At 48.5% G+C, this 8044-nt stretch overlaps 1 long non-coding RNA gene across 1 annotated transcript; it reads left to right on the top strand.

Moving 5' to 3' along the window:
- Nucleotides 1–831: 831 nt before the first annotated feature.
- LOC147255252 (uncharacterized) lies at nucleotides 832–7682 on the top strand. Its single transcript, XR_015118242.1, has 3 exons — nucleotides 832–923; nucleotides 1016–2155; nucleotides 7162–7682. It is a non-coding gene; the product is annotated as an uncharacterized LOC147255252 (long non-coding RNA).
- The last annotated feature ends 362 nt before the right edge of the window (nucleotides 7683–8044 follow it).

Genomic DNA, 8044 nt, shown 5'->3' with positions numbered 1-8044 from the left:
TCCAAACAAGAGTTTCTACCCCGGCTCGGCCGCCATCTTTGTTGTTCAAGTCGTCACCTTCTCAAGATAATTGCCTAAGTCATTTTCTGACTCTTTTTTTTTTTTTTTGCCTAAAACAACTCATTACAATGTTTGCCTCCAGTTTTTTGTGTTTCCTGAAAAACTTGAAAAAAAAATGATTTAGGAGATTATTTTAAGAAGCGACAAAGCGCTACTTTTGGCAGCGGTGACGTGAGGCGGTGCATCTGCTGCCTCCGGTTCTGTGACTCGCTGTGGCGCTACATTACAGTGTAGACACAGCAACGATCAACCAAAGTGAAGAGAGTCCACAGGCATGAAGAGACTGAAGTGAGTAATGAAACAGCTTCCTGGTGTCACGCTGAAAATTTGTCACAGGAAAAACACAATTTGAGAGGAGGAGGGCTTCTAAATCCACACAGTTGAGCTTCTCTGAGCAAATCCCCCGATTCCATCACAATCAATTTATTTCAGTTGGCAATTCACTTTTATTAATGCAGAGAAAGTGAGAGAAGGAGCAAACAAACCCGCAGCAGCAACACTTCCAGAACCTTCCTACCATTTCTACAGTAAAACAACAAGAAATTCGATGTTCTTTTGATGCTAAATCATTGCCGCAGGGTGGCAACATATTCAGTCCAAACTATGGAAGTAGTCAGAAACCTAATGGTGTGTGTGACCCAGTGAGTGTGTGCTTGGGGGAGAAATCAGTGTGTGCAGGTGTGTATGAATCTCAGGTGTTTGTGTGCAGGATAATGAGTCCCTGAGAGTGTGTGTGCGACTGCAGCAGCCTTCTACAAACCCATTTAAACTGAATTGTGCAGATTTACAAGAACCGTGATTGTCTTACTTATGAGGACCATCTCTGCTCGACCCAGCAGCGTCGTCACTTTCATCCCTTTCAAGTGAAGCTTTTTTCTGTGTTTACGCGTTAAATTGGATTAAAAATTTGACTGTGAAAATCTCTTGTTATTTCCACTGTGCTAATATTTTCTAGGATTCAGGGAAGCTGAAACCAGTCCTCCTAGCACCTGTGCACCCAGCTGGCAGACCAAACCCCAAACACTGCTTTTCCTTCCTAATTACTGCGTTGGCAGCCTCCACTCGGCGACCCAGGGACCAGCACTTCTCACAACGTTTCCATGTGGCGTCTCACTTCCATAACCCAATATGACATCTTATGTGACAGGATCACAAGAGTGAGGTCCTGAAAACGACAACAAATCTCCTTACACAGCTTTCAAACTAAAGAGAAGAACGGCCCATGAAGACCAAGAACCCAATATCCCTGGCATGGCTCATCATTACCGGCCTCCAAGTGGTAGGAGACCAATAATTCGTCCTTTCATCTCGTTTGATTGAAGCGCACTCTTTCCCCTGGAGAACATCAGCCCACATTAAAGGTCCGACCACCTTACAGTGCTACTTCAGAGTATTTGGCCTTTCAAGTGCCCAGAACGGGAGTCACTGTCTTGTCAGATGAAATCTGGCCGTTTCACTTACAGGCCGAGTCGATGCTGGAGCGACGGTGACAGAAACAAACATTCACTGGATGAGGAGTAAACGTATGTGAAACCGCAGTAGAATGCCGTCTGACAGACGCTGTCATTTGCTGCTAATGTCCCAAATATGAGGGCTTCAGCGTCGCCGGCTGCTTTCTTTGAGAGATGAGACATTTTAAGGCAGGATCCTGCTTCACAGTGACTCATTGGCTCTCGACAGACCCCAAGGCTTCGAGAAAAGATCTATAAATGCCTTCATTTTCTTTATATTGTTGCCTCTTTGATGCAAATGAACATTCCCTTCAGTAGCTGGGCTCCAAATGTCAGCAGAGCAGCAGATTATGCATCACGGTTTCCTCCCCCAAATCCATTTCCATTTGTTCAGCCCCAAACAAGACCACTCCATCAGTGTAGAACAATATGCTCCGGATGCCAAACGCCACTTGTTACACAAAGCAGCCACTGGCTGGCAGGAGCCCACAAATCACGGCTGCAAACAGCCTGGATCAAAGGTGCTGCACCGGCTGGATGGCAACCATTCGTCACACAGACGTTTCTATCATTTTCAGACGTACCAGGATAACGAATGCACCTTTCTTGCAGCCCATCGGTATCCAGGCATGTGTGAAAGAGAGGTGAGTGCATATTTCTGTTTCGTGGTGAAACACACAGGTGTCTTCACTTTGGCATTTTTAAGGTGGGTAAATGCACCGAGGTTGGATGTTACTGCTGCATTAAATGGCCGCCATCGGGAGACTAAGACGAGTACACGCGTGATACACGATGTTTTCTTTGATGTGTAGCGAAGCTCTGCTTTGATTCAGGCCCAAAAACACTTAGGAAGTGTTTGGAAGACATCATGAAGGTTTTCCTCTGTGAAACCCGTTTGAGTGTCGCCATGACGTCAAACCCCAGCATTATTCGGATCCGTTCACCGCAATTAAATCACAACAGAATCGAAGTTGGAAGTGACGCGAATGAGGACTCGGCTCCCGGAGACGGCGGTGAAATCCCAGAGCTGGTGCACCTCTGCGTCGTCCGATGTACAACGATGTGTTCGTCTGTAGTTTGCAAGAACGTGAGGAAGAAACCGTGTTACCACCGTGGTTTGTTCCTCTTTTCCCTCAAAAAAGGTCATGACAAGGGTGAGCGCCCGTGCGTGTTCATGACGAGGGCCTGAACACGACAGTAGGTGGATGTGGGCTTCCGAACTCCAAGTTCTGTGGTTTTCAGTCCAAATAGTCTTGACCAACATAAACAAGAGCGAATGTGATTCTGATTCTGGAGTGATTCATGAATCCCGAGGCTCACACAGACCTGTCCAAACTCACCGGGCAACACGATGTGACCGTCTGACAGTCTGGTTAGAAAGAAGACACCGAGCGCTCGTGATTAGATAACTCAGTCACTCATGACGGGCACGGGTGTCTTGGTTCGTTCCGACACACGCAGATGAAGCTTCTAATGGGGAGAGGCGTGTCCTGACCCCTCCTCAGCGGCTCGTCTGTCCTCCGCTGTCCTTCAGGAAACTTTCTGGATGTGATGAGGTGCTGCTCTCCTCCGCAGCGCCGCAGCCGTACTCATGAACAGCTAGAAACCGGGGCAGTGTTACATAAGCAGCAGTGAGGGACCACTGTCCTGGATTTGTTAATACGCTGACGTTGTTTAGTGGATTCAGCACTCAGGTGGAGCTGATATCAGGCAGCTGAGCTTGCCGGTCCTCAAGTTATCAATCCAAGTGGTTTCCAGAATACGGCTGCGACACACAGGGGCCTCCTGTAATCACCATGGAAACATTCCCACGAAGGCAGAGCCAAGTCAGCACAAGAGCCACATTCTAGGCCACCCTGGCAGATGTAGAGGAAGCAGAAACACACGCTCAGGTGTGGGACTTCAGCGCAGTAAACCTGCAGCTGGTCGTGACCCCAGCGCTGACTGGACGTGGTTCTCCACCCAACGGAACCATGGAACGGCCGACTGACGACGGTTCTAAGAGAAGGCGATGATTAGGGCTTGTGTTACTGCACAGATGAGAAACAATTCCATCATTCAGATTTGCGTGGCTGTGATTCCAGTGGTCCAAACCAATCACGGAAAATTCTTTAAATTCCAGCCTAGAACAGAAAATCTTAACCTTTCTGTCACTCAGTCCTCCTCCCCCAGTCCCCCCAAGACTCTGACTAAATTTACGCCAGAACACAGCATCTGGTGTGTGAACATTTGAGTCAGACATGTCTTGTTTTTCATACTGGAGCAGCAAGGAACTGATGAGATTTAGGTCACACAGCAATTTGAAAGTGAAGCGGTTGCTGAACAGAATCATATCAAGAGATTGCCAGAACCAGACGGGGACTTCCCTGCCAACAGATGTTGGTAGGTGGAGGCCCAGAGGACAGAGATTTAGGTTTGTCACTCATTAGCTGCTGCTTTCAGGTCCTGAGGGGGAGCAGTTCCAGCGGGGGTGCTTATCAAAGACAACAATGAGAAGATTGAGAATGATGATTGAGAAGTGTCCCAATCACCTCCTGTGACCTCCGGGGGCAGGTAACTTAGAACGGCACCTCTCTCCCTCCCCCCTGCGTAGTTTACAGCTCAGTTAAAGTTTGTATCCTGAGTGTTTCATTTCTCTAACCTGGCCTCAAACACTGCTGGAAAGAAATTCTTCCAAATATTTTTTCTCTCTATCACTGGACTGGCTGACCTGAGAGCAGCTGAGCATCTGGACCCAATGGCTTTACCTCAGCACGAAGAGGAAGCCGTCAGCCGCTGAGGTCATAAAGGAGGGAACGTCTTCTACATTGTTTTGGCCGAACAGAAACCGTCCCCCCCAAGACACCGTACCGTCAATGCACATCCAAACCTATCAGCGACCACCTGGGCCTCCCCAGGTTCTCAGTGATAAATGCAGGAGTTCTAGTTGAGACGCACTGTCAGGGTTAGCAGAAGGAGCTGAAGGCCCTGCAGGGTTTGGAACCCAGGACCTCCTGGCGCTTTGACCACCTTAGCCCCAGAGCCTGTGACGGGGGTGACGGGAGCGAGAGTGGGAGATGTTGTTTGCTATGCGAGTCTTCATAAAGTTGTGCCATGACTCAGGACCAACTGTTGACTTCTCAAAAGGTTGTTGGTTTGAGTCCCACTACCTCCAGTGACATCTCAAAGTTCCACTGAAATGTGATGATCTTGATCTCAACTTGTTCCTTTAAGTCGACAGAAATGCATTTAAAGCCAGAATTGTTGTCCCTCTGATCTCCCTGTCATCTCCCCACTCAGACTGTCAACAGTTCTCCAATCCAGAATATTAAAACTCACTTCTCAGCACTCAGCGCAATCAAAGCAGCTTCATGCGTATCTGCTTGTAAGTGATTGGCACGAGACGCTTGTGCACCATCTGCTTTGGTCCCCATGTTGCCGTCGTCACATCTCAAAGCCAGAAGTGGGATCAGAACTTGGTTTGTGCTGGGAGACTAAAAACTGCTGCGTCGCTGCCTTGCGCCCTCCTTCCTGCAGCTAATTAATGCAGCTAAGGTCTGACTTCATCTCCGCCTGTGTTCGCCAGCATGAACAGCTGATATGTGGGTCATGGAGGAATTTGAAACACCTCAGGTTGCTGAGCATAATTAAATGAGTGGAAGTGAGATCAATGATGAGCCAGAGACCGGCTCACCACTGGAGGACTCCGTCCTCATAGGTGTCAATGTCACTGTTTTAACACCGCCAGCTCAGAGTCCGCATCATGGAACCATCGCTCTGAGGCTTTTGTTCTAAGACAAGTGTGATGTCACAACCTTCCAGCTGCCCCCCCCCCTCACTGCTCAGGATACGATGGCGATACAATGATGGTGATGAGGTGGGGCTTCCTGATGATTGACACACAAGACAGCAGTCAATTTCTGCAGTCCGCCCCTCGCAGCTTCCATGCAGTCCTCATGTTGGTGGATGGGAAGACACGAGGTATGAGATGCGGCCCGACCACGGCCCTCAGCTGGTTGAAGCACGTGTCTCGTAAACAGGAGATCCTGGGTTCAGATCCCAGCAGGGCCTGCTCTCTGGCTCGGGGAGTACCTTTGTTCTGTGTACCCCTGCATGCAGACACTCTGAGGAGCGTGTTGTCCGATCCCCTCTGTCAACGCGTGTGTCTCGGGTTTGAAGTCCTGACAGGTAAACTACAGGTGGGCTGTAGCCTGAAGCTAACACTGCTCACTGGAGTGATGATGATGCACCCCCCCCCCCCCCCGCTTGTGGCAGGTGTCACTGCATGGAGGCTCTGAAGTCCAGCAAGAGCAGCTTCCGCCTCCATCCTACAGGTTTTTGTTCAGACCTTCTGCCTACCCAGCAGTCTTCAATCCAGCAACTTCTTCTTGGTTTCATTCAGTCAGTGGACCAGCAGCAACATCTGGTCTGGGTCTTCAGGTGACACCTGATCTAGTCTGATAAAAAAAATGTCAATAACGACAATACTGTCCTCCCTCTGCTCGTTTTCCTGAAGCTGCACTTGCAAGTCTTCACACCAAGACAGTTCACCACCGTGAGGGTGACATCACCAAGCAGCCAGGGGCTCTGCAGCTTAGCTGGTTAAAGCAGCTGTCTTGTAAACAGGAGATCCTGGGCCCAAGTCCCAGTGGGGCCTCTCCCTTGCTTCCTCTGACTGAATACCTTTCTCCTGAAAATCAGAGGACTGCTCTTGATGCACCTCAAGAACGTGACCATGACACCTCTACCCCTCATTACCTCTAAACAGAGGAAGCTGGCGGGGGCGCGCGAGCAGTGAAGGGAGAATGTTTTCATATCGCGGCGTACATACACACTGCAGGTAGGCAGCTTCTCATCAAGCTGGGGAACAAAAGTCTGACACATGCATATCCAAGTCATATACAATGAAGTTTGACAGTTCATTAATTCTGCGTGTTGATCGTGAACGCCTCAGCAGGCCAAGGTTAATGAGGCTGCTCAGGCAGCTAGAAAGCCTCAGTGACAGGCTGATGGATTCCACCAGAGAAGCTGCTTACGTGAGCCAACGGTCTGCCAGCAGCAAGCAGCACAACTGCATCACGGGGAAACGAGTGTGGCCGTTGAGACCGACGTCGAAGTCTGAGGCAGCTGAGGGGGCGGGGCCTCAACGACATCCACTCTTCAGATCAAACATTCGTGCGATTGTTGAGGTTTAAAGGTCGTATTTTGATGATGTTTTGAAGTGCAGATGAGAAAAGAATGATGAAAACCTCAAGTCTCCAAACAAGCTCTACACTTCCAACAGCTTTTTCAACTCTCCGTCGGACGTTTGGCTCCTTTTGGAAAAGACTAAACGTGCAAAATGGCAGATACAACCCTCAAAAAAGCAGCTCTGATGTAATCTTCCCAAACATTCTGAAACTTTGTCTTCACTTAATCTGAGGTTCTTTTTTTGACATTTCCAGAATTTGTCTTAAATTCACTTGAACATCGCATGGAAAAACCTTCAGTGAGTAAATGAGAGCAGAGAAGAGTTTGTGCTCAGTCACTCGTTGAACAGAGATTAAAGATGACCTGAGCTGCTTGTGTCTGCGTGGCCACCACAATCCCACCAACGTGACCTTACTGGTTTCATGTCTTAATTCCGAACATTCCTCTGTGAATAAATAATGTCCTCATCATTCTTTTGCAGGAATGTCAGCGTTGGCGGCAGCTGGAGTGGATCTGTGAAGGTTCAGTGCTCCCTTCCCTCTGCAGACAGCTGTCTTTGACGTTTCACTTTGAAGGAGTTGAGTTGCTTTCAAGTTCACGTGGTCTTCACAGGAGACTTCCTGCTGCTGAGCGCAAACCCAAAATCACAAGACCTGGAGCTCCGAGGACCCTGAAGAATGACAGCAGCTTCCTAACTGACTTCCGTGTGGGAACGTTGAAAGAAAGAGAGTGAGACAGAGAGAGAGAACAATGAGTGAGAACAATGTCATAACACAATAACAATCAAGTTAAATGCTGGTCAATGGTTGGATTTGACCTTGTTGTCACGGTGACAGTGACTGTTACTAAGCACGCAGATCATTTTGAATGTTCGCAGCAAAATCCTTCAAAAAGCAGCTTCCAGACCTGCTCTTCTTCTCCTGTGGAATCATCATTCATCAGTGTTGAACTTTCATTGACAATCAGTTTCACTTGCGATGTATGAATACTTCAGAGAGAACGCGCGGTACCAAAATGACGTCCCCTGAGCGCTCTGATCCCCCGTAGCCTCTCTCTGCACGGGTTCTCCTGTTTGTGTTCCATTTCTCAGTGATTGCTTGGGAACAAAGCATTTTAGCCAACTGTCATAAAATGGTGGGACATTTCAAATGAAGCAGAGTTCAAAGTTCAGTTGTTTTTTAATCAGTCACAGGTCCAGGGTTTAGCCACGCCCACTGAAGCAGGCACATCCTGAGACTACTTACTCCCACTGATCCTTACAGGCCAGCGTCTCACCCTTCGTAGGACAGAGGACTCCCTGAGGATTTGTTCCTACGAAAAGTATGATGTCAGAACCAATCCAAACAGTTATCTTGACACTTTGG

Source organism: Aulostomus chinensis, chromosome 10, assembly GCF_037954235.1.
Source record: "Aulostomus chinensis isolate RoL2024-O1b breed Wild chromosome 10, RoL_Achi_v1.0, whole genome shotgun sequence".
Taxonomy (NCBI): Eukaryota; Metazoa; Chordata; class Actinopteri; order Syngnathiformes; family Aulostomidae; genus Aulostomus; species Aulostomus chinensis.
This window is presented reverse-complemented; position numbering and strand designations above follow the sequence as displayed.